The 27,764-nt window shown below is 43.4% G+C and overlaps 1 long non-coding RNA gene across 1 annotated transcript; it reads right to left on the bottom strand.

Annotated features, from left to right (window-relative positions):
- On the bottom strand, positions 1-27,105 carry LOC115096489. Its single transcript, XR_003858087.1, has 4 exons — positions 26,991-27,105; positions 1,513-1,599; positions 707-741; positions 1-427 (listed from the first exon to the last, which is right to left on the bottom strand). It is a non-coding gene; the product is annotated as an uncharacterized LOC115096489 (long non-coding RNA).
- Between the last annotated feature and the right edge of the window lie 659 nt (positions 27,106-27,764).

Genomic DNA, 27,764 nt, shown 5'->3' with positions numbered 1-27,764 from the left:
TGCGCGTCCTGGCAGGTGCACGCGTGGCTGCGGGCGTTTGAAAATCCGCACGGTGCGCGAGCATCCTGGCCGACGCGTATCTCCCGGTATAGGGCATGCGTAGGCCTTTGAAATTTTGGCCTTAAATATGTTGCTTACTCGAATATAATAAAACTTTGTTAATTGAACTAGATGGACATTATGAAACTTTTTATGCCCTTCCTCCTTTTACTGGTAATTATTCGTCTTTGATGGCTGGGCTTTCACCTGTTATTGTTGTTTGTCACCAGATAAGGAGAAGGTATACAGTTTGCTGTCCACAATTTTATGCTTTTCACAAGAAGCGTTATTAACTAGTAGCAATAAGAAACGGGTTTGAATGCAGCAAAAGATCCCTCGACAAGGGCGCTGCGTTTTGAGAACTGCATCAGGAGGGACCAAGTCACATCTAAAATTTAGAAAAATACAGAATTATAAAGGTGGACAAATAAAGGCAAAACAGCAGATAACCAGCTAAAACAATAAAGGGCGGAAAACATAAACGTCACCACAATTTAAGAGGGAAAACTTCATAGTGCAGTTATCTGAAAAAAAACAATAAACACAAACAAAGCAAAGTTATATATAAAGGGTCACAAAATGTAACAATAATTAAAAAGTAATCACTTTGAGTATGGGGGAACAAAAGGGTTAGGAAGGAAGAAGAGAGGTAATGCAAAAGGCTCACCACAGTTCAAAGTAGGAAAACCACGGAGCACGTGTCTGAAAAAAAGGGGAAGTAAACAAAGATATAAGTAACAGAGAAAAAATTACAGGAATGACAAAACTGCCGACACAATAATATCGCATCAAAGGTATAAAGAAGTAATAATGATGAACGGCAAGCAAGAAAGAAGTGGAACGGGAAGGATTTAAATGCTAAAAAAAAAAGGCACCAAAAGGAGACTACGTCTGTCAAAAAAGGTTTTTATGTCATAGAGACATAGAGGGGGCGTGAATCAAAAATGTAAACGATGGGAATAGATTGCTCTAGATTCCAGGCATTAAACGTGTTTTTTGTTTTCCGGAGCAAGGCTTGGGTGCATCTTGCAGCATAGATCAATTGCTCCGTCAGCTTCCATCAAGAAGGCCGCCCGATGACCTGCAATAGGAGGGATCTCCAGCTCGAACAACTCCCAGAAGAGATAAGCAAATTCAACAAACCACCCGCTATGTACGTGGAAGACAATTACTCCAAGGGAGAGGACCACGCATAGGGCTGAATTTGGGAAAAAAAAAATAATCAAGGGTATCTGTAAAATCTATGTAGCAAATGAATAACCAGCCCCATCCTTTTTTATACCATTATTTCACATTAACCACCAGTCCTGAGTACTGAAAGAGAAAGCACATTTTGCATTAAGCCTTTCTATGGAGGGCTGGCATTACTATTTTGGTAGCCCGCCTCTGCACTGCCTTCCAAAGCTGTGGCCTCTAGACCCCCACAGGACACTCCGGATGTCTCCTGTCAGAACAGACTTAGACCTTGCGTACCAGGGATACTTCAGGCTTCGGGGGCGGCCTTCACTTCAATGACAGGAGACTTTTGTAGCATATAAGAATTGTTTCATAGATGAAATCCTAAAAGGAGAAAAAACTATGTTTAATGTTAACTATTTTTTTATTTATTTATTTATTTTTTTTATGATTCACCCTGCTCTGGGCCTCCAGCTGGCAGATGTTAAGGTGGTGCTCAGGAGCCAATCAGATGGAAGAACAATTGCATGTATTACGATCATGTGACTCTGCTTTAGTACAGTGATGTCTGCTCAGAGATCATGATCCCAAGTAGTTCCAAACCATGCCTTTTCACAGCTTTGCTATATTACTCATTTACTTCACCCTTTATACGCTACCTGCTCAGCCTCTATAAGGTTTTCTGAAGCGATGTACAAAACATTAAAACAAAGAAAGACAACACTATCATAAAAATGCAATAGACAAGCTAGCAAGAAACAGGAATAAACTGTCTTAGCACAACCAGATAAAAAAAAATGTTCAGGGTGCAAAATAATGCATACATTTCTTTATGGCTCACAATAAGAGGAGAAGAGATGCTGGTAAATGATATAAGAGCTCTTAATAATAATAATTATGAGATTGATATTCAAAGGATTTGACAAGATAACTTTTTGAGTTACCCAGACAAAACCTAGGATTTACATATTTCCACTTGCTGTCTGACAAATTTTTGTCCAGATAGCATTATCTGCACTAAATTTAGCCAGATAAAAAGAGGGGGTGATGGACGTGTTTAAATTTTAGCCAGTGAATGCCGTTATTCTGCAGTCCCCAACTGAAGATTGCTGCAAATCCCATGGGTTAAAATTACTCAGTGGGTTTGCAGCAAGCCGCAGAAGCTGATTTGTCATTGTTGTCCTCAAAGTGACTTGCTCAAGGTCATCATGAATGTCAAAGGGAGAGGAGGGATTTGAACCTTGCTGTCCTTGTTCTTAGTCTGTCGATCCAACTACTAGGCCACTCCATTAAACACTCATAATTTAGTTTTGAAAAAGCAATGCCAGAAAAAATATGGAGAGAAAATAATTCATCTCTTTTATGGTTTTTAATTTAATTCTATTTTAAGCTGTTAATGTTTACAGCTTTTTAAAAGCTCCTCCTACATAATTGACTCCACTATTATGAATCTCTGAGAAATGAAGCCCCATGTGGGTATCACAATGATACAGGTACAGCAGATATACGCAGGGATAGATGTATATTGGATCTTTACCAGAACCCGGTGCAGGGGTCACACTCATTCACACAAGCATGAGTACAGCACAGAAAGCTGAAGAGTAGATTGCCCTCAGAGTCCTATCCAGGCATCACAATGATATATGTAAAGCAATACAGACAGATGAAGAGTGGATTGTCATCAGAGCCCCATGCAAGCATCACAATGATATATGCAAAGCATATATGCAGCACGTACAGATGAAGATTAGATTTTTACTAGAACCTAGTGCAGAGGTCACACTCATACACCTAAGCATGAATACAGCACAGACAGCTGAAGAACACCATGCAGGCATCAGGCTGATGTATATAAAGTATAAATACACCATGAGCAACTTGAAGCTTGAATTCAATGAACACAATTTTTCAACTTGGGGTGTGTAAATATATATATATATATATAAAATTTATTTTTTTTTTTTAACAAAATTTGTATTAACACAAAAGAGAAAAGTGACCTAGGAATAAGACCAAAAGTAGAACTAACAGAGTCAAGAAATAGATAAGCTCATGCTTTGGGGAATGTGCCTAGAACCGTTGCCACAAATCAGATCCACCCCATAATACAATCTTCCCAGTGCTACCATGCTATGGGATGGGACTTAATCCCTATCGCCTTGCAATTAACCAGTGACCCGTTTTATACGAAAAGTGTGTGTATATATATATATATAAACCTCTTCCATGTTTGGTCTGCCCAAGTTCCAGGGTAAATTACAGAAAGACCCTGACTAATTTAAAAAATATTTAAGGAGCTTGGAGATCGCTGCCTCTCTCTGTTATCCTCTGCTCCATAATTACACTGCCGTTGTGTGATGTTTTCACGGAACATTAACTGGAGTCAGGTGACTGCCCTTTCCAGCCTACACCTATCCGTTACCCGAAAGACCCCCATGGACCTTGACATTATTAATAGCCCTGTTCATTAAGTATTACTCTTGTAGAATGAGTAGCATAATATTGGCCTGGAGATAGGAACAGGCAGAAGGAATAAGTCAAATTAATTTTCCGGAGCAAACGCCCCGATTCTGTAAATGACATTCCATACTGTTAGCATTTTAAATGTGACACAAATGGCAGGAGATACAATTTGAAAGCAAAATAGTAGGCGACAAGGCTCAGGGTATAATGTGCTGTATAAAAATCCAATAACAGCAGCTACATGAATAGCAGGAGGAGTGAATGGATATGATTTTTTTTTTTATTTGAATTTTTTGTTCTTTTTTTTTTTTAAAGATTGGTACAAGGCTATAATTTTTTAAGGTGCAATGTTATTATCTGTTTTATTTTTATTTAAGAAGCACCAGAGTTTGAATTTAAAAAATATATATATCAATTTTTTTCAGATGAACAACGTAATCCTGTCCATAATTTTTTGTTTGCTGTAATTTCAGTTTATTCTGATGTGATTTCAAAGAGCAAGTCCAGACATCAAAAACTGCTTTTTTTTTTAAACAAATAATACCCCGATATATACTATTCATGGAGCGCTATCTATCAGTGTACATCGTGCCATGGAAGGCAAACCATGCTGGGCTCAAATCTACAAAATTCAGAATGCAAACCGGTGAACGAATATCTGGAGGTATTCTCAGTCTGGGAATACTTTGTCATGTAGCCAGAAATTATAGTTCTGCTTGATGTTTACAAAACCTGTCTAGCTCCAAGCAAACATATCTGGGCCATGTAAGCTAGCGTGGTTACCATAAGCAGTTCACATGTGCACCCCCCATCTCCTTCCCTGATCAGGATTTAAACAGTTATTCTGCCAGATTCCCAGGAGCCTCCTGCACACCGGGCATGAGCTCACTCCATCCACTGAATAAATTCACCCCGTCTCATTTACAAGCCTAGTTCTAATCTCCTTGCTCTGCCTGAAATACCTTCAAACTAATAAACATGCGTTACTTCTAGGCAAATCATGCATCCTGTGCCCCCTTACACTTAAATACACAGGGGTGAATTTTCAAAGGCGTTATGTGCATAAAAATAGCAATTTTCAAAACTCCATTTACCTGTGTGAAGTCCATCTATATGCGAAAACCCTTTTGAAAACTACCTCCATAGAGAAGAATATGTGCAATTACACTTAAAGGTGAATTTTCAAAATATTACGCATGTAAAATATGGCATATGTTTGCATAAGTAGCCTCTATTCATGTATTCCATAGTTTATAAAAGTGAAAAATAGTTCATAGGTTCACTTTTATTTATTTTATTTAACGAGTTTTACATACCGTCATTCAGAATCGTCAAAATAACGCCTTCATAACGGTTTACAAAATATAAGGTTATAGGGATAAGGGGGGTTAAACAAGGGTTTCAAGGTACAAACTGTTATTAAGCAAAGGGGATAACGTATAAGGTTATAGTTCAGTTTTATGTATCACTTCTTATTTATAAAAACCTAGTTGTGATGAATTTCATTTATTCTTGCGGTTGGATTGGAGGGCGATGTTGTTGTGTTGTTCATTGGGTGAGTTGGTATGCTTTTTTGAACCACCATGTTTTTAGATCCTTTTTGAAGGTTTTTAGGTTTTCTTGAGTTCTGAGCTCAGTCGATAGGGAGTTCCAAAGTTTTGGGCTACCAAGGGAGATTGCTCTTTTTTGGGTTGAGGTGAGTTGATTTGAGTGCGTTGGTGGTGTTTTTAGGAGTTCCTTATTTGCTGATCTAAGGTTTCTGCTTGGGGTATGTAGTTGTATGTAGGGGCTTAGCCAATTTTCTTGTTCTTCATACATAATTTTATGTAAGATGGATAGGACTTTGTATTCAATCCTGTATCTTATTGGTAGCCAGTGAAGTGAAATAAGTGTTGGCGTGATGTGGTCATGCTTTTTTGTTCCTGCGAGGATTCTTGCAGCTGCGTTCTGCAGGATCTGGAGTGGGCGAATGGTGTTTAGAGGTAAGTTGAGAAGAAGAGAGTTGCAGTAGTCTATGTTGGAGAAAATTAGTAATTGAGGATTGATCTGAAGTCATTGTTGGAAAGAAAAGGTTTTAGATGACGGAGTGTAAGTAGTTATGATAACTGTCTTTGATTTTTGTTGATATATGGTTTTTGAAAGAAAGTTCTCTGTCAATAATTACTGAGAGGTTGCGGGCATGGTTGATTGGGGATATGATCGTATTTTTGTTCATGAGGTTGAGCGGTGGTATTTGAGGAGAGTTGTTCTTTCTGTCTAATAATATTAATTCAGTCTTGTCGAAGTTGAGGATGAGTTTTAGGTTGGCTAGTATTTCCTTTATATTGTTTAGGTAATTGGTTGTTAATTTATATGTTTCTTCTAGTGATTTTTTAATTGGGATTAATATTTGAATATCATCAGCATAGATGAAGTGGGTCATTTTCAAACATATGTATTTTTACACCTAATTATCTGGTATAAGTGATATTAAACGTGTTTATTGTGCAGTACTGACAGGGTGGGAGGTCTGGGTAGACCTATGGGAGTTGAGATTAGGGTCTTGATGACCTGGTAAAGGACTGGATGAGCTGGTGAACTAATTGGTAAACTGGTTAATTTCCTCGATGAACGCATGTTTTAAAATTGGCTGACTTGTGCATGTAAATCGGGACTTATGCAAGCATGTCCTAGTTTATTTTCATGTATAAAATATAATAAGGTGGGTCAAGTACATGCATTCGATCCACTGATTTATGTGGTTTCAATGTGTTGCATATATTCATGCGTAAGCCTACATATGCACATTTGCTGCATGATAGAAGTACGCATATTTTCTAAAATGTGCAAATATCACATGCGTGTATTATAAAATACAATAGCAAATATGTGCGCAACCACATACATGTGTATATTCCCCACACGCAGTTTGCTTGAAAGTTATGGTCCATGAGGACAATTCTCAAACAAATGCACGCAGCAGCACACACGTGCGTATATGATCACAAGCAGATCTACACTAGCATTTTATAATCCACTCATATGATATCTGCGTGAATTATAAAATATGACTATCTCTACCCTGCAACATATGTGCGAATACTTGCAATGCATTGAATGCACCTACTTTTCCTATTTTAGAAATAAGCCCTGCAAGAATCAAGTGTATTTTAAAATGTGCACATCAAGGAAATTACCAGTTTTACCAATTAGTCCACCAATTCAACTAAGGTCATCGAGATCCTCCTGGTTCTTCATCCTGAAGAACCCCCAGTTTACCCAGATCTCCACTGAGTCAGTACTACACAATGCACATGTTTAGTTTCACTTAAGCCAGATAATTAGCAGTAAACTGGCAAACCTCTGCATTGGAGTGTCTTTTAAAATAGCAACTTACCGTATTTTTTGCTCCATAAGACGCAGTTTTTTTCCCCCAAAAGTGGGGGGAAAATGTATGTGCGTCTTATGGAGCGAATATAAAAAAAACAAACAAAAATCTAACAACCCCCCCCCCGCCCGACTCCCCCAAGACCTGCCGACTTAGTTTACCGCAACCCCCCACCCTTCTGACCCCCCCAAGACCTGCCAAACGTCCCTGGTGGTCCAGCGGGGGTCCAGGAGCGGTTCGCTCCTGGACCCCCGCTGGACCACCAGGGACGTTTGGCAGGTCTTGGGGGGGTCAGGAGGGTGGGGGGTTGTGGTAAATTAAGTCGGCAGGTCTTGGGGGGGGTCAGGAGGGTGGGGGGTTGCGGTAAATTAAGTCGGCAGGTCTTGGGGGGGTCAGGAGGGTGGGGGGGTGCAGGAAATTAAGTCGGCAGGTCTTGGGGGGGTCAGGAGGGTGGGGGGTTGTGGTAAATTAAGTCGGCAGGTCTTGGGGGAGTCAGGAGGGTGGGGGTTGTTAATTTAAAGGGTTGGGATGGGGGTTTTTTTTGGGGGGGAGGGGTTCCCAGAGAAAAAGGTTTTCTGATCTGGGGAGTGGACCGAAATGGCCCTCCCCAGACCCGAAAACAAAATGGGGAGAAAAAAAAAAGCTATGCACTCCCCTAATTTGCTCCATAAGACGCCCAGACGCAGAGCCGGTTTAGCACAATTTTTTTTTTTTTTTTTAATTTTCCCCCTCTGAATCCTAGGTGCGTCTTATGGTCAGGTGCGTCTTATGGAGCGAAAAATACGGTATGCGCAAAAATGTTGGCCTCACCTGGAATGGCCCCAGACCACCCTTTTTTTTTTTTTTTTTACACACGTTCATGTACATGCAAAAGTGAACATAAGTGCACATTTGAGACTTTTATAAAATACGGATTACATGAGAAGAAGCTTCTGACATGCATATATGCTCATTTTTACACTCGTAACGATTTGAAAATTCACCCCTTAGACATGTTCTGCTTGTGTACCAAAGATACAGACCAAAGGACACAGGCCCCTTGTTAGGAAAGACCATCATTTTGTTGTGAGAGTCTCCAGACGTGTGCTCGTAGTCATGCTGAACAAAAGCCCGCACAGAACTAGCCAAGCTTGGAACTTTATATAGGAAGAGAATGGGGAACGGGGCCGAATTTGGGGGTTGGTTTGTTTTCAGCATCTCTCCCCCCAAGTCAGCTTCCTCCCTTTAAAAATTAAAAGTGTGCTTGCCCCTCCAAGCTCCCCTTCCCCCTCCTCCATGCCATCATTTCTTCCCGCAGCTCTCCCTTCCCTATTGATATTCACATTTCCATGTGCAAACCTCAAAATCCCAGAACCACCATTGCCCAAAGCAAGCAGCAGGCAAATGAAGAAAAGGGTTATTTTTATTTTTGCGTTTTCAAATGATTATGACAAATGCATCAATGGACGGTAGGTAGGGCGGAGGTCCTGAAGATTGGTTTCAGCCTTGTGCTAATTCACCCTTTCCTTGGCTGTATTAAAAACACATATTAAAAGGTGCACATAGACTGCCTTTTTTTTCTTTAAATTGTGCTGGAAAATTGCCTTTTCTTGGTTTATGAACATGATCTGCATGAACGTAGTTATCATCTCCCCTCTCAGAAGTTTCGCCATTTTTGTTTGTAATATTTGTATCTCCACCTTCTGCTGAGAGCAGAAGATCAGAGCATGCTTTTCATTTAAAAAAGGGGCAAAGAAAAAAAATTTCCATTCAAACCCCATTGGCAAAACTATAAATAAATGTGAAGAACTGAAAGATTGCCACACAAAACAATGCTTTACCTTGGTCTCGCTCGTCCTCTGGCTCATAACATTTTGGCCCCTATCCACAGGTCTAAAGGGCAGGAATGACTCCCAGTCACTCTTGCCCTAATGGGCCTCTGTCTCAGGCCGGCGCCATTTTGTCACCTGGGGATTGGGAGGTATAGAAACATCGCGAGCCTCAGGGACAAGCGGTGTCGTTTGGAGATTGCGGCCTAGTGGCGCAGGAGCGACTCGAGATTGCTTTGACTCCTTAATGCATGGATGGGGTTAAGTGGTTGGGGGGGGATCCAGGAGAGTCCAGGGGGTGCACTGGGATGCTCTGGTGGTAGCGGCAGTGGCAGAGGAGAAGGGGCAAGACAGACCCCCTCCAAAGTTTTATTTTTTTGTTTTCGTTTTTTTTCGAGGGCAGGATGCGGCTGTTTCATTTTGAACAGACGAAATAAATGAAACTAAAAGAAATTAATGAATAACAAAATATAAAAATGTTCAGTGCACACCCCCACTCTCTGAAAGTTATTTGGTGATCCTTGTGAAATATGTTGGCTGTCTCAGTCCCCTTCCCAGAGTACACGTGTCCATATCCCATCCACTACTCACCCCTTCCCCCCCCCACTAAAAAAAAAAAAAATCACAGTTGACACTAATTGGAACTCTTCATCATATCCTTAATAAGTTCATCAGATTTATCCTAATTCATTTCCCATTATCTTTGTATCACTGTAATTTATATGCAGCTCCCTGGCTTGGGTTGCCATTTACAGATAAAATAAATATTGTGCACGAAGAGAAGGGAGCTTCCTGGACTCCAACCTTCACAAGCACAAATCTTCACTCAAAAATGCTTATTTTTCTGCAGTTTTATTGCCTGCATGGTTTCATAGGCTGTCACCCCGAAGCCAGCTCAAGGACTAACCTCCCATAAACAGGATAATTTAAGGCATCTCACATGGGTGTATTGCTGACCTTTAAAAGTCCACAAACCATGAAAGTCAGAAACAGTCAGAAGTGGCATCTTTAGCACCAGGGAACGAGCAATAAAAAAAAAAAAAAAAAAAGAAATTCTGATTCGATATCATTATGGAAATGTATTGTGATAGCTGATTTTTTTTTTCAGGTGATTCAAAAACGAGATTCAAAGCATCTTGAAATCTGAAGAACATGCTTTATTTTCCTTTAGGCAAGGTGGACCATGAATAACTGAAGGGATTTGTTAAATATCTTGCTTGCTAGGAAGAAGGGGGGAGGCCTCGGAAGTGATGAGGGCTGGCGAGGCCCAGGCAGAGAGAAAAGAGGAGGGCAGGAGAGAGGTGGGAGGATCAGCTGCGGACAATGCAGGCAGACTTGGCATGCCTGACAGAAGGGCCGAAGGGTTTGACTTCCCACAGAGAGAAGGAATGAGATGATGGCAATAAGGGATAAAGATGTCGCTCCTGTAGCAACAATAAAAAACCATTCTGGTTATTTGCTTTGCGTTTTCATTTGTTCCTTATCCCTACAGCCTCTTCCCCTTGTCTTACTCAACTGGATCCTAATTGAGTCTCTATAAATCTCCTCCGTCTCCACAGAAATAATTCTCTTTGGCTTGCCCACCTGCTGCCTTAATAATTGTTTACTAGTCAACATGTAATACTGTCCGTGGCCGACCCAACGCAGCACGACATCTGAAAGAGATCTTGTCCCTGTTTTCTGATTTGAAATGCTCCCTTGAACCACATTCATGCATTTCACATTCAGAGCTAGGGATTTAAAGGCGCACTACACTACACTACGCTAATCTTAAAACTGTGATTCATCACAATGGCTTCACAAGTGATGCCCCTGCACCAAGAACGCACGCCCCAGGTTCTCCTTGGCTTATTTTCCATCATATGAGCGAAATGCTCAGTGATGGCGTTGTCGCAGTCTCTAGCTATAGGCCTTTTTTTTTTTTTTTTTACCTTTGTTGGTAAAACGGATAGCGGTGATTCCTTCTAGGGGCCGAACCATGCACTGAAGAAATGGATCAAGCACAGGCTTTGTGCTATTTGGACCCCCATAGAGCGTCAAACACTCCAGAGCAAGTGAGATGAATATACAGTATCTCTTGGTATCTCTGCTTCCATACACACACTGAGACAGCAAAACAATGCATCACAGAGCCTTCAAGGGGACGAGACCTAGCTGTAATGGTAGCAAACAGCACACAAAGCCAAAATAAAAAAAAAAGGCAGCATACCACTTTAGAAAAATATCAACCCTACAGAAATCTATATAGTGCGCTGAAAACGGCATAAGAAGCCCTGTTTCTTTCCGAGTCGCCCTACATTTCTGTGTGCTGCATTTTAGCTTCACTGTGAATCTAAATTTCAGGTTTGAATTCACGCCTGACAAGACATCGCTTGCCTCAACGACAGGGCGAGCCTTAGGGGGTAGGCAAATGGGGGCAATCGCCCTGAGTCCCTGGCTGTGCCATTAGCCCTGCCCCCACTTGCCCACGTGGAAGCGAAGCCATTGCACATCTGCATTGCATGCCTCCAGCCCTTGCCGCTGATTCATCCTGGGCCGCACTCCCCCTGCTCAACAAAGGCGCTTTATTCTTGAGAACAATTAAGAGAGGAGGTTTACGATCATGCACAGGACATGTATGTAAAAAACGTGACTGCCTCTTCTTTTTTTTTAGACAGTTTTCAATGATACCTAAAGCACATAGGAATGAATTTTCAAAGGAGTTGCATGTGTAAAAGTAGCACACATCGAAGGAATTCTCAAAAGCCCATTTACGTGCCTAAATCCTTTTGAAAATTACCTGCACAGTCTACAAAGCATAAAGATATAGAAGCAATTTGAAACGTGTACCTTGTACTCCTTGCTTAGAAAATGGCAAAGCATTGCAGAATAAGGTAACACAAATTAAAAATTTCAAAGATGAAGAAAAAGAAAAAAAAACAATCAGAAATTTATTGGGAAAAAAAAATCAGATTTCCTTCTCCTTCCCTTCCTCCTTCCCCCCCCCCCCCCCAACTTTCATATGAGATTAAATCTGTGTCCACCGCAAAATATATTGCAAGTCCTACATTAGAAAGTTAATTTCTTCTGTTCCATTAATTTGGACTCCCTGTCTGGTGCTCATCTACTCTAGCTGCTTCTGTACTATAAAGCAGAAAATTGTTCTTGAAAGCAGACAGTGCTGAAAGAGCAAATTGGTCAAGGAAAACTCATTGACTGTGAGTTTTAAGCAAAGGGGCTAAAAGACAGAGACGAGGGGATAACCACCTGAAGCAGCACAGCTGACAGAAGTCATTAAACCTGGAAAAGACCTGGCTTCTGCGGATACACCATTATTTAGTGTAAAGTTCTCGTGGCCAAGTTCATCCTGCAGAAAACTGCACTCTTCATGGGTTGTGACTGGGCCAATGTAAAAAAAAAATAAAATGTCCCAAGAGGCTATGAACATGAATTTCTGATACTGCATCGGTCCCTTTTTCAGATGACCTGACATCTCAAGAACAGCCCTCTGGGATCTTGTAAACTCGTTTGCTACAATACATGGTTCTGGATCATTCTTACTTGGTATGGTACAAGGTACCAGAACCTGCAAAGAGTCAATTATGTTCCACAGGTATCAAAGACACAGTGAGCTCTGTTCTTTGGCAAAAGGGGTGCTAAGTTTTACCTTATCTCTCATCCTAGCCTACTCTTTGCTTGTTGCAAGATCCAGAGGGCAACAAAGACATCCATTTATAAGACAAGAAAAATGCCTGCCTTCTCAAGGTCAAAACTAAAATGATCGCAACCGGGTGGAATAAAGAGAAATAAAATGAGAAGACTAGGAAACAAGATTACTTGACTGTATGCTATTACAGATACAAAAAAAATCTATCGTCATTTTTCACACAGGAATGTCATAAAAAAGTTATCCTCCAAAAGCAAATAAATTGAACATAAGTTGACCCTCACAAAATTTGGCTTAAAAAATAAAACGAAAGTCACCAGCTCTCCTCATTGCATAAAACAACAAATTTGCACAAGAGTAGATAAGTTAATCCATCTTTCTAATCAGCATTGCTGCAAGTGAGTTACTATAATTGGGTTCCGTAGCTAGTTAAGCTGGTTGTGTCATCATGGGTTCCGTGGAAGCTACAAATCTTTCCATTGGTCCGACATAAGGATTATCTCATGCATGTTCTGGATCCTACAAGGCAGAGAACGTTGTATGGAAAGCAATACAATAATGCAAAGGAAAGAGCAATTAGTAAGGGGAAAACATTATGGTGGACACGGCAGGGCCTAAAGCTTAGCTAAGGTAGAAAGGCACATAAAAGAAAGAATTGTTTTCAAGCATGATATTTCATTATATACATTCATTTTTTTTTCTCTATTTTTGTATCGATTTTTAAGGGGACTTGTGTCCTCCAGTACATCACAGCCTGGCTACCCCTCATAACCAATCAAGCACAAAATTACTCAATGGCACCAGCCCCTCCACCCAGATCAATCTTTAAATTATAATTCTGCCACATCTGATCCATCATCAGTGTTTGCATTTCACCATATCATCCCACAACATGAGGCAAGCCTGGAATGGGGGGGGGGGATGATGAGAGAGGAAATTATAATACTATCGGGAATGAAACTGAACGAGTAACAACATTTTCCAAGAACAGAATAAATACAGTTAGTGGCCCCTTTTCTTTTTCCAATTTAGCATTGTTTAATATGCATTTAATCAACCCATTCTGTATTATAGAGTCTATGTACCGTGACACCCTCCTATGTCACAGAGGGAGCAGTCATAGGCTATTAGGCTAAAGTAATATGTATGAGGAACCACTTTTCCCCAGGGCGTCGTAACTATTGTTGCTCCCCAGTCGTCCCCATTAAATCATTAAACCTCATGACTATGCGTTCTGAACTCTACCCTGATCTTTAAAAAGCAGACCATTAAAGGGCACCCGCCACACTCGGTCGCACAGGCCTTGTGCTTTATATATTCAAAGTATTAAGCCTTTTTGTCAGTCTATACATCATCAGCATTGGAAGACTGTATATGCAGAAACAAGAAATGCTTGCACTAATGTCCTTTTTTTGGGGGGATGGGCGAATCGGTTGGGTTGGAAATGGAGCGATGGAACTAACATGAACTTCCCATCTGCTTACGGCCCTAAGCCCTCTTCCTTGCTGACTTTGGTCTGGAAGGAAAAAGTGAGGGAGGAGGAGATATCGTGGGGGGGGGGGGGGGGGCGTTCTCTGGCACTGTCACTGCTTCTTTCTATAAGAGAGAGTTCTTTTTGAGGTTTCCACTTAAATCAGAATTGCATTGGAAACAACACCCTCTCTTCCAGGAATTTTTTTGTATTTCTTCCCATAGCACTCGCTGAAGCAAACTTTTCAAAGTTTCTCCGAGTCCCTAACATGCGGTTATTTTGTTGCACATCTCTGGGGGGCATCACCTTTTCAGCATCCAGATGTTCTTTGCCTGCCTTGCTTCGCATGGAGTATGGGTTTAACTGGAACAGCAGTGCAGCCAAAGCGGAACTGAACACATTTCCTTGCAATGGGACACACTGGTAACAGAGAAAGAATAAAGCAGCCCCAATCAAAGACTGCCATGCCTTTATTAGCTCAGTACTTCGGTGGCTAACGAACAGGCCTCCTGCAAAACGGCCATTCTCTTGCAGTTAGAAAACTGGTTTCCAAATTTTGGATCAGTGAAGCTGTAATCAGGGATAAGGACTTTTGAAGGGGTGATCTGTTGGCTGTTTAGTTTTGATTTATTCATATTTTGTTTATTGGGGTTACGTCGTGGAGGATAGGACTTACAGATATTGGGGGTAGTTGGGGTGCGGTGGGGCGGAGGGGTGGTTATGGGTGAGGGGATTCAGGTTCATTTTCTATTTGAATTTTTATTGTAACCACATTGAGTGCTTCTCAAAGTGGATAATGAAATTGAAATAGATATATATGGCCTGAGCTTTAAAGCCATTTACATGAATAACGCTCAGTTTTATGCATATATATGGCTGCTGAAAAGTGACCTGGGCTCAGTGCGTGTAACATTTCATGCAGAACTCAGTTATCTGCACTAATTTCGGAAAACTGGAACAGCACATTCTGGGGGATGAGAGGAGTGGAGCTATAGGCTCTGTGCATACTTTTTTATTTTATAAAAGTATGCATGAAAGTTCACCTGCACAAGGTACGCCCTTGATAGAGCAAATCTTACTTTGTGCCAGGAGTCTGGGCGTGTACCTAAACACCTATGCTCAAATTTTCAACCTGAACTCTGGGGCGCATAAGTTTGCTTTACAAATCTGGAGTTCACTGTGCACATGAAAGGTACACCCAGACTTTATCCTATTGCACGCAGTTATAAAATTAGCTTCCCTATGTCTTGAAGACTCATTAATTAATGCATCTTGAAAAAGAATGGATAAATGGCATTGCTCATTAGAAACCCATAGACCTTGAGAATCCTGTCCAAGAGCGGCTTTAGGGCAGGGCGAGCAAGGCGTTTGCCCAAGCTGCCAAGCAATGAGGGGCACCACCAGCCAGGTTCAGGTTTCCGGTGGTGCATGCAGCTGCAGCCGAGGAGGGTTCCTTAAGCAGCTGCACTTCAAGTCACGCAGAACCAGAAAGGTCCAGACTAGACGATTAGGAGGAGCTCATGCTGCTGCTACCCAACTCCTTCCCATCACTACTAGTCCTATGAGCATGCTCAGAACTCAGGGACTAGCACCTTTTGTAGGCTGATCTCACGATGCACAAGCTGAGCGTGCAAGAAGGGCTGGCAGTGATGGAGAACATGGCTGGCACTAACTCTGCCACTAAACAGGTATTTTGCCTGAGAAGAAGGCAAGGGGAACATGGGGGGATGAGCAATGCTGGGGGGAAGGGCAGGGGAAGACCGGCGGTAGATGCTGGGGATGGGCAGGGCCGGTGCTTAAGCTTTTTTGCTGCCCTGTGTGAAAAATTACTGTGCGCTTCCCTCCCCCCCCCCCAATTCATTCAGTGTCTGTCCCAGGCCCATCAAATAAAGCCCAGCTCCGTCCTGCAAACTATGGCCTAGATTTATCAAAATGCGGTAAGTATCACATGCGATAGCAAAAGGGGTGTGGTTCATGCAAATAGTCAGTTTATTGCAATAATTACCTATGTGAAGAACTGTGAGTGAGTGAGAGTGTGAGTGTGAGTGTGTGAGAGAGAGAGAGACTTGCCATAATGTCATCTCCCTAGATAGGTATTTGTATTCCTATGGTAGGCCCACCTAATAACTCGAGGTGAGGTTTAGGTATTAGTGTAAGGGGTTAGGGGCCACTTTGACATTCAACGTGAGACGTACGAACAGAACAGTGGTCTCTTGTAATGATTTGATGTCCTTCGGAGTGAGGAAACTCACCCAAAAATGAGATTTGTACAATGTTCTCTCCACCTAGCTTGATGTTACCCAGGTAGAGAGTCCATCAAGCTAGGTGGAGAGAACATTGCCCAAATCTCATCTTGGAGTGAGTTTCCTCATTCCGAAGGTCATCAAATCTTCACAAGAGACCACTGTTCTGTTTGTACGTCTCACGTTGAATGTCAAAGTGGCCCCTAACCCCCTACACTAATACCTAAACCTCACCTCGAGTTACTAGGTGGGCCTACCATAGGAATACAAATACCTATCTAGGGAGATGACATTATGGCCAGTCTCTCTCTCTCTCTCTCTCTCTCCCTCTCCCTCCCTCCCTCTCTCTCTCCCTCCCTCCCTCCCCCCCCCCCCCCCCCCAGGCTGATGCTGTGGGAGTGTCAATTCACCCAAAATAGGTCTTGCAGGAGACATCATGAAAGGCAATAAAACCCATCACACAGCTTAACACTATTCAAAATGTAGTTAAGTCTGTGCAATAGCTCTTCACAGACAGGCAAACCCTGCCCCTAACTCCAAATTTGCATCACACCATATGATATGGTGCTATCACATACATTACACACATTTTCACATGTGGTAAGGGCCTAACGCATGTGAAAATATCTTAGCACATTTTGATAAATGACCCCCTACATTTTTAAAAAGTGACATATTCCCCCCACCCCAGAACCCATGGATAAGGAAGGGTATTAGGTACCCTAGGCAAATCTTACAGCCTTGCACACTCACACCCACACCCTTTACAGACACACACAATTAAATTATGCATTTATAATAAATTTTACATGAAAAAGAACATTCAAAAGAACAGTCTACTGAAGCAAAAATAACACTTACAACATGCATATTATATTTACATGCACTCCTGTGGTGCCTACCAGAATACTGCAAAAAAGACACTTCCAACTCCTATAGAATTAAACTTTTTGTAATGCGTGTTGAGTGTGGACTTGGCCCTCAGAAAGCCATGAACAAACAAAATTACCAATACAATATAGTAAACCTCCCATACCAAAACAACCCTAACAATCTTATCTATGAAAAGACAACACTGCACACATTACACCAGGACTAGAACACCAATAAAATCTCTTATTAGGAGAGGTGGAGGAGAGGACCATTGCCTGCTGATTTTTCTTGCTTGAACTTTCATTATTGTGAACACCGGGGGTAAGGTTATTTCCTCGCCCCGAATGCACAGAGACTTGCTTCCGCCCCCTGATGTCATCAGGGAGGGTCCCAAGCGAGGGCCTTTAAAAATGGAGCTGCAGCGGTGCGCAGCCGACGCCGGAACGCCACCCAAGCCACGCACGCCTAAGGGGCATGCAGCTTTGTTTGAATTCTTGAAAATTTGAAATTTGGTCCCGAGCACTCCTCCACCGGAAAAGTGAGTAATATTGGTTTTATAAGTATAATAAGGTGGTTTCCCTCTCTATCCCTCCATCGTATATAGGATTCCTTAATTTGATTTCAAAGAAAGCAGTGCAAGAAACTCTATTAACTGTTGCTTAAACACATGCCTCATACGAAACGAAAAGGTAGGGTGAGGTTAGCCACTTCTGCAACTACCATGCCCAAACCTTCTCAATCAACTATCGATGGGTTTTTTGCACCAACCAATGTATCTATCCCAGGTGCATCTGCTGGGAGGATGGAGGAGGAGCACATCCAAACTCCCCTAGACACTCAAATATCTCTTAGCCCTGGGGCTCCTGGACTCCCTCACCACCTATGAGCTCCTATATCCAGGCACAGAGCTGGAGGGTGGACCCAATTAATTTGGAGTCCACACCAGTTGCAGAAGCTGTTACTGAGTCTTCAACAGAGGGAGCTAAAGTTGGGGAAAAAGAAGGAAGGATGTTAGCCCCAACTAATAACATAAAGAGTGGTGAGGATCTGGCAAATGAATCTGCAAAGGTTACTATCATTTGCCAGGATGGAGGAATGAGAGAGCTTCCAACCCTGAGAATGATAAGACCACAGGAAGTTACCTTGGGAACTGTATGGGAAGCCTTAATGACTATACAGAACTCTATAGCCTCCCTTACGCAGACTATAAATAAATCTCAGAATAAAATACAAGAGATTGAGCCAAAGTTGGATATCTATGAGGTTAAAATCAAAGAATTAGAAGCTAAATCTTCTTCTATTCAAGAAATACAAATAAAGATGATACATGAAGAAAATGTTATTACGAAGAAGATAGAGAATTTAGAAAATTCTGCCAGATATCATAACCTATGGGTTTTAAACTTTCCTAAAGTTAAATTGATCTCTCCTCGAGAGCAATTTAAGAAATATCTGGTTGAAAATCTGCAATTCTCTAAAGAATCATTGCCATCTATTTCTAATATTTACTTTGTAACAACTACGAAGAAAGAACAGAGGATTATGGCTGAACCGTCATTGGGAACAGATATTAACTTAACCTCCTTTTTAGAAAAAGCAGAAGAAGACCAGATTGAATACCGAGGAACCCTTTTGGTGACCTTTGTGTTATCAATGGATAAAGACTCTGTATTAAATCTGTTCTTTCATAATAGGAATAAATTATACTTGAGTCATAAAATCTGGGTTTTCCCAGACTTAACTAGATCTACTCAAGTCCGAAGGAGGAAATTTCTTGACATGGGTCAAGAAGTTAAGTGTTTGGGGGCTACAATGTCTGTTAGATATCCTTGTAAATGTCTGATTTATTTGAATAACTCACGTTATCTTTTTTTTGAGCCATCTCAATTAAGGTTTTTCTTAGATAATCAGGGATCTGGCAGCACTCCAATTCAACCAACTCAGGATTAGTTGAAATAAGGTTACTTTCTTTTTTCTTTTTCCATAATTTGATGTAATGTTCCAATTTTGAACATATACCTACCTGTTTAAAGATTAATAATAAGAATTGGGTATAGACAAGGATTGTAATAAATATTGAGAATGCAATTATTACTTCTATTATGTTAAACTTGGAATACCTTTTCTGTATTATTTTGTGGAAAATGCATAAATATAAAATAAAAAAAAAAACCAAAAACCTCTTATTAGGAAACCAGGCTGCTATTAGATCCTTACACAGAAATTACATGCTGGCAAAATACCTCATCTTGGTCACATATGCAAAACACAGGGAGACCATGCCCAAATACAGAATAAAGAGATCAGAAAGTATAAACAGAAATGTGCTGAGAACTACTGAACTGGAACCCACAACAAGCCAGCCTCTACATGCAGAGCAACAATGGAAAAACAGAAACATTACCATTCTTCATAAAACATTAAATACGATCAAGATATATAAAACATTAATCACAATAGTAGAATCATATTCGTAACCAGAATAGTTCAAACAGTTAATGAACAGAATATACAAAATTTCCCAAACACCAAGAAAATATTTCAAAATATTCGATGAATAAAAAATCCAATAATTAAAAATGTTCGGAGGTGGAGGAGAGAGGAAGTGCTGGATTTCAATTACCTGCTAAAGCTGAAAGCGTGCAGGGGTGAAAAGGGTTCTCCTGGCCCCCGACGAAGCTACAGCGACTGATTGCCTGATGCCGACGTATCAGGGTGGGACCAACAGGACCATCAAAAGCCAGCCCCCTGCTGCACTTTGACGCCGCCGGCTCATCGCTTAAGCCGCGCGCGCCAAAGAGTTGCGCAGCTTTGTCTGGATTTTGCCAATACCTAGGAATTTGGAAAAGGACTTTATTCCTTCTGAAATGTGAGTAACAATTTCTTTGTTTTTATTGCTGTTTCTCTCAACCGAGACCTCCATCCAAGAAGGCAGTAGTTTGTTGTGAGAGAAGGAGGTGAGAAGAGTGATCTAAAGCTGTTAAATAAATTTAGTGAATACGATGCCTCATACAAAAAGGAAGGCGAAAATAAGGGAGATGGGTAGATCATCTCCCTTATCAGAGCCTTCCCAGCCTTGGATCCATGCTTTTTTCACACCTACATCTGGCATAAAACCGAAGGAGATGGCCATTGAAGGATCTGGTAAGAACATAAGAAAACATAAGAAAATGCCATACTGGGTCAGACCAAGGGTCCATCAAGCCCAGCATCCTGTTTCCAACAGTGGCCAATCCAGGCCATAAGAACCTGGCAAGTAACCAAAAACTAAGTCTATTCCATGTAACCATTGCTAATGGCAGTGGCTATTCTCTAAGTGAACTTAATAGCAGGTAATGGACTTCTCCTCCAAGAACTTATCCAATCCTTTTTTAAACACAGCTGTACTAACTGCACGAACCACATTCTCTGGCAACAAATTCCAGAGTTTAATTGTGCGTTGAGTACAGAGCGGGTATCGTCCTACAGGCCAAAATATCATTAAGCCCCGGTGCCCCGAGTACTCCTTCCCCACCTCAATTAATTCCTATAGACTTTCTGAATTTACAAGTTGACATAGAGGAGAAGAGAGGAAGAGCTCAGGCTACAGTGGGAGAATTGGAATTGGGATCTGTACGCAGCAGTGTTTTGCATCTTGACAAGCCAGCAGAGATTACACTAGATTCTCTGTGGTCAGCTGTTAAATCTTTAGAGACGGCGATTAACTTAACAAAAGTTACAATGGATTCAAATCAATGCTTCATTAACAATGAGGCTTCCCTTTTAAAATCTGATAAAGAAATGGAGCAGTTGAAAAAGAGAATGATTAATATGGAAAGTTGCCAACAAAGATTCACAAGAGCTGAGATATTATATGATAAAAAGCTTGAAGCTATAGAGAATTTGTTAAAGTATTTGAATCTTAGAATATTAAACTTTCCTAAACATGATTTAATAACGCCGCATGACATGTTTAAGGAATATTTAAGTCAAATTTTAAAAATGCTACAAGCAGCAATGCCAGCCATCTCAAAGATTTATTATGTACCTGCAAGAGGTACTATTCCATCAGGCAGCAAACCAGGGGAAAACTCACTAAATATGACAGGAATAATTGAAGCCACCCTGGATTCTATCATATCAATTAGATCTACATTACATGTTTCCTTCGCTTTTGCCTTGGATCATGATGCAGTGTTTCGTCTTTACATGCGGAATCGAGTGGCTTTATTTCATGGTGATAAAATATAGATTTACCCCGATTTTTCAAGAATGACACAAGAAAGGAGAAGGAAATTCCTTGAATTAAGATCGGAAGTGGAAACAAAGGGGGGTAAAATGGTATTAAAATTTCCTTGCAAATGTGAAATATTTTGTCAAAATCAGAAATATGTATTTTTCGAGTTATCACAGCTGTGAACTTTTCTGGATTCTTTTACCCGAGAAACTCTGGGGTAGATCTTAAAAAAATACACGATCACGTACTTTTGATTGCGCACCAGGCGCGAACAAAAGTACACTGGATTTTATAAGATACACACGTAGCCACGCGTATCTTATAAAATCCGGGGTCGGCGCGCGCAAGGGGATGCACATTTGTGCAACCTGCGTGCGCCGAGCCCAGCGCGCGCAAGGGGATGCACATTTGTGCAACCTGCGCGCGCCGAGCCCAGCGCGCACTGCCTGTTCCCTCCGAGGCCGCTCCGATTTCGGAGCGGCCTCGGAGGGAACTTTCCTTCGCCCTCCCTTCCCCTACCTAACCCACCCTCCCGGCCCTATTTAAACCCCCCCTAACTTTGCGCTCGCCGGCCGGCAGCCCCGCTCCGTGTTCCAGTCCCGGGGGCTGGTCCAGAGGCCTCAACCACGCCCCCGGGCCCGCCCCGAAACGCCGCGGTACGCCCCCGAAACGCCGCATCGTTTCGGGAACGCCCCCGACACACCCCCTCCCCGCCCCTTTTCCAAAGCCCCGGGACTTACGTGCGTCCTGGGGCTTTACGCGCGCCAGCGGCCTATGCAAGATAGGCCGCTGGCGCGCGCAGGCCTTTTAAAATCCACCCCTTTAGTTTTAGGATCTGAGGCAATGTAGTTATAAACCAGGTGTAAAATCTCTTTTTCAATTGTTTGTATGGGGGGGAGGAATTTGTCCTCCTTATTTGCCTTTGAAACCGCTTTGTTGCATCTCTCTTCCTGGGATATTATTACTTGGAATATTGGATAAAAATAATTTCTTGTTTGATTTATACCTTAGGTTCAGAATTACAAATATCTGTATTCATTAAAAATTACTCTTTGTATTTGAAAATGCATAAAAAAAAATTTTTTTTTTAAAGTTCTATTCTCCCCCAAAAAATGAAATACTCAGAAAGAGCAGAATTGTCAAATTATACCCAATAATTAGAACCATTAAGAATTAAAAAATCTTCTGCTCTCCCTACCCGTGAGTTTCTGATTTCCAGTCACCCCGAGATTGTCATGGATTAGGGGGGGTAGGGTCGCACAAATTTTATCTTCTCTCTCACACACACACCAATAACACATTCATTCACTCACACACTCCCTCTCTCTAACATACACAGGCTCCCTCTCCCTCACAGATACATTATGTGTGAGTGTGTATGTGTGCGCGTGCCTGTGAGAGCCTATGGGGTACATTTAAAAAAACAGCGCATACGCGTACTTTTGTTCGCGCACCAGGCGTGAACAAAAGTATGCCAGATTTTATAAGATACACGCATAGCCGCGTGTATCTTATAAAATCCAGGGTCAGCGTACGCAAGGGGGTGCACATTTGTGCAACTTGCGCATGCCGAGCCCTGCGCGCGCTGCCCGTTCCCTCCGAGGCTGCTCCAATTTCGGAGCGGCCTCGGAGGGAACTTTCCTTCCACCCCCCTGCACCTTCCCCTCCCTAACCCACCCCCCCGGCCCTATCTAAATCCCCCCTACCTTTATCGCACAAGTTACGCCTGCTTGAAGCAGGCGTAACTTGCACGCGCCGATGGCCCGCTGTCGTGCCATCACCCGACCCGGGGGCTGGTCTGGAGGCCTCGGTCATGCCCCCCGGAACGCCCCCGGGCCGGCACTACCACCCCCAGAACGCCCCTCGGAACGCCCCGAACGTCGCACCACCCCCCCTAGCAAAGCCCCGGGACTTACACGCATCCCGGGGCTTGCACGCGCCACCGAGCCTATGCAAAATAGGCTTGGCGCGCACAGGGGTTTTAAGGGTTACGCGCCTAACTTAAGCGCGTAACCCTTTTAAAATCCGGCCCTATATGTGACACATGGGCTCTCACAGGCACACAAACATACACAGACACAAAAGCACATAGGCTCTCATACAGACACACACACACACACACACATGCACACAAACACAGGCTCTCAGATACACACTAGCCCTGATTCGCTCACACACGCATACAAGCTCATGCACGTACACACATGGCCTCCTGCTGTCTTTGGACCTTGGCGGGATGAGCTCCACCACAGCCCCGCGGACCTTCTGTTGTCTTTGGGCCATGATGGGATGAGCTCCACCACAGCCCCGCGGGCCTCTTGTTGCTTCGAGCCATGGTGAGATGAGCTCTACCACAACCCCCCGGACCTTCTGTTGTCTTTGGACCTTGGCGGGATGAGCTCCACCACAGCCCCCCCCCCCCCCCCCCCCGACCTTCTGTTGTCTTTGGACCTTGGCGGGATGAGCTCCACCACAGCCCCCCCCCCCCCCCCCGGACCTTCTGTTGTCTTTGGACCTTGGCGGGATGAGCTCCACCACAGCCCCCCCCCCCCCCCCCCGGACCTTCTGTTGTCTTTGGACCTTGGCGGGATGAGCTCCACCACAGCCCCCCCCCCCGGACCTTCTGTTGTCTTTGGACCTTGGCGGGATGAGCTCCACCACAGCCCCCCCCCCCGGACCTTCTGTTGTCTTTGGACCTTGGTGGGATAAGCTCTACCACGCCCTACTGATCTTCCTACTTCGGGGGGGAAGGGGGAAGCAGGCAGCCCCCACAGCCTCTCTTGCTGCTGTCAGCCTGCTGACCTTCCCCCCCCCCCCCCCCCCGGGTATGCCGCCCTGTGCAACTGCATGACGTGCACACCCAGTCGCCCTAGGCCTGGGGATGGGCAGGAGAAAGAATGCTGGAGGAGGGCTTAAGAGGCAGGGGAGAAGATGCTGGAGAAGGGGTGGATCTCTGTCTCTATCACTTATTTGAAGAGAGAACTTTCATTCACCTCTTCCCCCTAATCTAGAAACTTCATGGCAGAAAAAGACCATATGGCCCATCCAGTCTGCCCATCCATCCAGTTAATTTAGCTTTATAATTCTCATCACTTCCTTAGAGATCCCCTTATTTATCCCCTGCTTTCTTGAATTCAGAGACTGTTTTTGTCTCCATCACGTCCACTGGGAGGCCGTTCCACACATGCATCACCCTTTCTGTAAAGAAATATTTCCTAACATTACTCCTTCAACCTCCTCATGATCCCTCGTTCTAGAGTCTCCTCACCTGCTATGAATGGAAACCTTTGAGATATTTGAATGTCTCTGTCATATCTCCCCATGTGCTTCAGAACAAAGACCACTGACCATTTTAGTAGCCACCCTCTGGTCCAACTCCATCCTACACAGGGGCAATATCTATGCAAAAGACTAGGGGGTGGGCATCAGCTGGGGAGGGGGACCATCAACAATTTTTGCCCAGAGCACAATTTGCCCTGATTAGATGCCCCAATGGCACAGCGAGCTTGCCACTTTGAAATAGACACTTCTGAGCCATTTTAACAGCCTTGCTAATGAAACTAAAATAAATAAATAAAAATTGCTGCTTCCGGTCAGCTTGGAGGCTCAGGGCTGCCAGGCAGGAGAAGTAAAGTGCAAGTTCTGGGCCAGACCGCATTCACAGCCCCAGGTGAAGCCTTACCCAAGCATCATGCAATGAAGACGGCGCTGGGGCAGGTTCTGAAAGGAAGGCAGAGTCCGTACCTCTCAGCCACAGGGATTCTCCTAGTGATGCCCGGCGAGAGGAGGTGGAGGAGCTTGTAGGGTGAGGAAGGGAGGGAGAAACTCTGCTCCTGTGCAATGCGGCCAGTGGCGCCTCTGCTTCTGCTGATGTGCAGGGGGTTCCGACTGGGATGAAGATCCCAAACATCAGAGGAAGTTACCACCTACCAGGGAATTCTGCATATACTTTACATGTTTTGTTTCATTCCTGGGAAAAAGAAGTGCAGTCAGACAGTGTGGGCCACAGAGAGGATCTCTCGGGGAAGTTCCTGCATGCACCCACAACAGGAGGCAATTTTACAGCTGCCTGTATCGGGACAAGGGCCGCGCAAACTTTCACCCACGGGCTTTGCACCAAATTTCAGAGTGAAAGCGTGCGCAGACTTTCACTTTTCAGACTCACCTGGCTTTCCTCTCCCTCCCTTAGTAACACAGGTCAGAGAGTCGAATAACTGGCGCAAATCGCTATAAAAATTGTCCTGCAAGGGATTCAAGGCTGAAGCCAGTCTCTGATCACCTCAACTGGGTGATCAGCAGGAAACCAAACAGCCACACAACCTTTTCTTCTGGAGAATGTGCACGTTCTGGGCCTGTGGAGTCCCAACTATACCTTTATGTAGATTTTGTTATACTATGTATGTAAATTTTGTTTTATTATGTATGTAAACTTGTAAACCGCTTAGACGGACACGTAAGTGATCCCATGTGCGGTATATAAAAAAACCGTTTAAATAAATAAATAAATAAACAGCAGGCCATCTCTTCTGCCAGGCCCGTGCACAGCTATGCCAGACGGAAACAGGCAAAATGCTGTCCATGTTTCGGGATCTAGTCAATAGTAACACGGCAGATGATGGGCAGGGAAGGAGCCATAGGCCCGGCCAGACTCCCTGAGATCATGATATAACCCAGCCTGCGGCTGAGGAGCCACGAACTTCTCCAGAGGCGACAGAAAGAGCCACAGCTGCTGAACATCAGGGAGAGACAACGACAGGGCCTCAGGTCCCTGGGCTTTCAGCCTGCGTTGGAGAGCAGCGGCAGCAGCAGGGATGTGCAGAAGAGCAGCGTTATTGCATCCTGGCCCAGGGCAAAGTCAGCTTTGTGACTGCTAGCCATGATTATCATCCGAGCCTTTCGGCAGGCAGGGGCTGAGTGATTCAAGCCGAAATCACAGGGTAAGTAGCTCTCTGACACCCTGAGTCACAACAACAATCAAAGCCTCCGCTCTCTGCTGGGCTGATGAAGTGGAGCCAGCGTAAGTGATTCAGGGAGAGACTGGCGCTCAAGGGCCGCTGCTTGGAAGCAGAAGCCCAGACTCCTTCTTCAGGAAGGACATGAGAGCGCAGCCTCATTGACCGGCCCCCAAGCAAGTCAGAGCACGATCCTGCATCTCGTTGTGAAGAGGGCAGCTGAGGATCCCAGGGCTCCTCACCCGGCTCCTGCTGTCATCCCAGCCAGTCATTATGGCCTCTAGGATATGACAAAAACCTGCAGTTTGCAAAACTTTCTCTCTCTTTTTTTTTTTTTTTTTACCTCAAGAATGATCATCAGCCTGGAACAAAAAAAAAAAAAAAAAAGACCCTTACTCTGCAATCAGAAGGGGAAAAAATTTGCTTTTCTTCAGGTTTTCCAGTAACAATAGCCTGCATCCATGCAATCATGATTATCATAAGAGGGGAGTCAATACCTAGAGTGAAATTAAACTATTTTAATGCAAATAAATTCATCATCGTTATTGATGCCCTTCTTAATAAAGAATCAACTGCATGCACAAAAGGCAAGGATTGCTGATCAAACGGCTCTAAATTTCAAATGTTTTTACTTGGCATGGAAGTTTCTTCCGATAGCCTGCAGTCCACCGCTCTTGAAAAGCACAGAGGCACAGACGTGCAAGGACGTAACTGTTCCAACCAAACAGATACTTACTCTGTCCACTCCATAACTCTGGCTCATCCTCAGGGCAAACAATAGGGTCCCCATCGAATAACAGTTAGAATCCACCGACGGCCCTGGGGGAGCCTTTTCTCACAGCACTGTTACTGAAATTAGAAAAAAACAAACAAACAAAAACAATAATTTATTACAAAGCACCTAACAATGCGCTTTAATGATATGATAATGCACATCTTGTTATTTAACAGCGTCGATGCCCTAGGTAGGACTTCCCAGAACCACTGGCCTTGCTTGGCTCCTCCTTCCTGCCCTCTCGCGAAACCTCCGGGAGTTACTCTCCTTGACACATGGGGCACGCCCAGCTTCACACATGGGACTTATCCTGATTACAACTCACCAGAACTTGAAACTCTTGTCACCCGTCTTTGTGCACCCATTTCGCAACGGAGTCAATATTCAGCTGCCATCCGGCTGAGCAAGTTAGCTGGGATAAACAACATCTGGCAGCACAGCCGCACCACTAAACGTACCCAGCTGTCTAATAGTTAACGGGATACATTTATCCAGCTGACTTAACTGCAGAAGGCTGAATATCCACACGTGTCCGGCTAAGATAGCCAGAGAAGTAGCTCCACCCCCCCAAAACAAGCCTGCCCCGCCCCTCCCTTAGCCAGATAAATAGTTATCCGGCTTAGCGGTGGCTGCTACATGCAGCCAAATATTGAAACAGTGCCATTTAGCCGGATAAGTGGGTGCATTTCTGGAAGGAGTTCGGTTAGTTAGATAAGTTATCCAGCTAACTCCGAT

Source organism: Rhinatrema bivittatum, chromosome 8, assembly GCF_901001135.1.
Source record: "Rhinatrema bivittatum chromosome 8, aRhiBiv1.1, whole genome shotgun sequence".
Taxonomy (NCBI): domain Eukaryota; kingdom Metazoa; phylum Chordata; class Amphibia; order Gymnophiona; family Rhinatrematidae; genus Rhinatrema; species Rhinatrema bivittatum.
The sequence above is the reverse complement of the archived record's forward strand: the minus strand, read 5'-3'. Positions and strand labels throughout refer to the sequence as shown.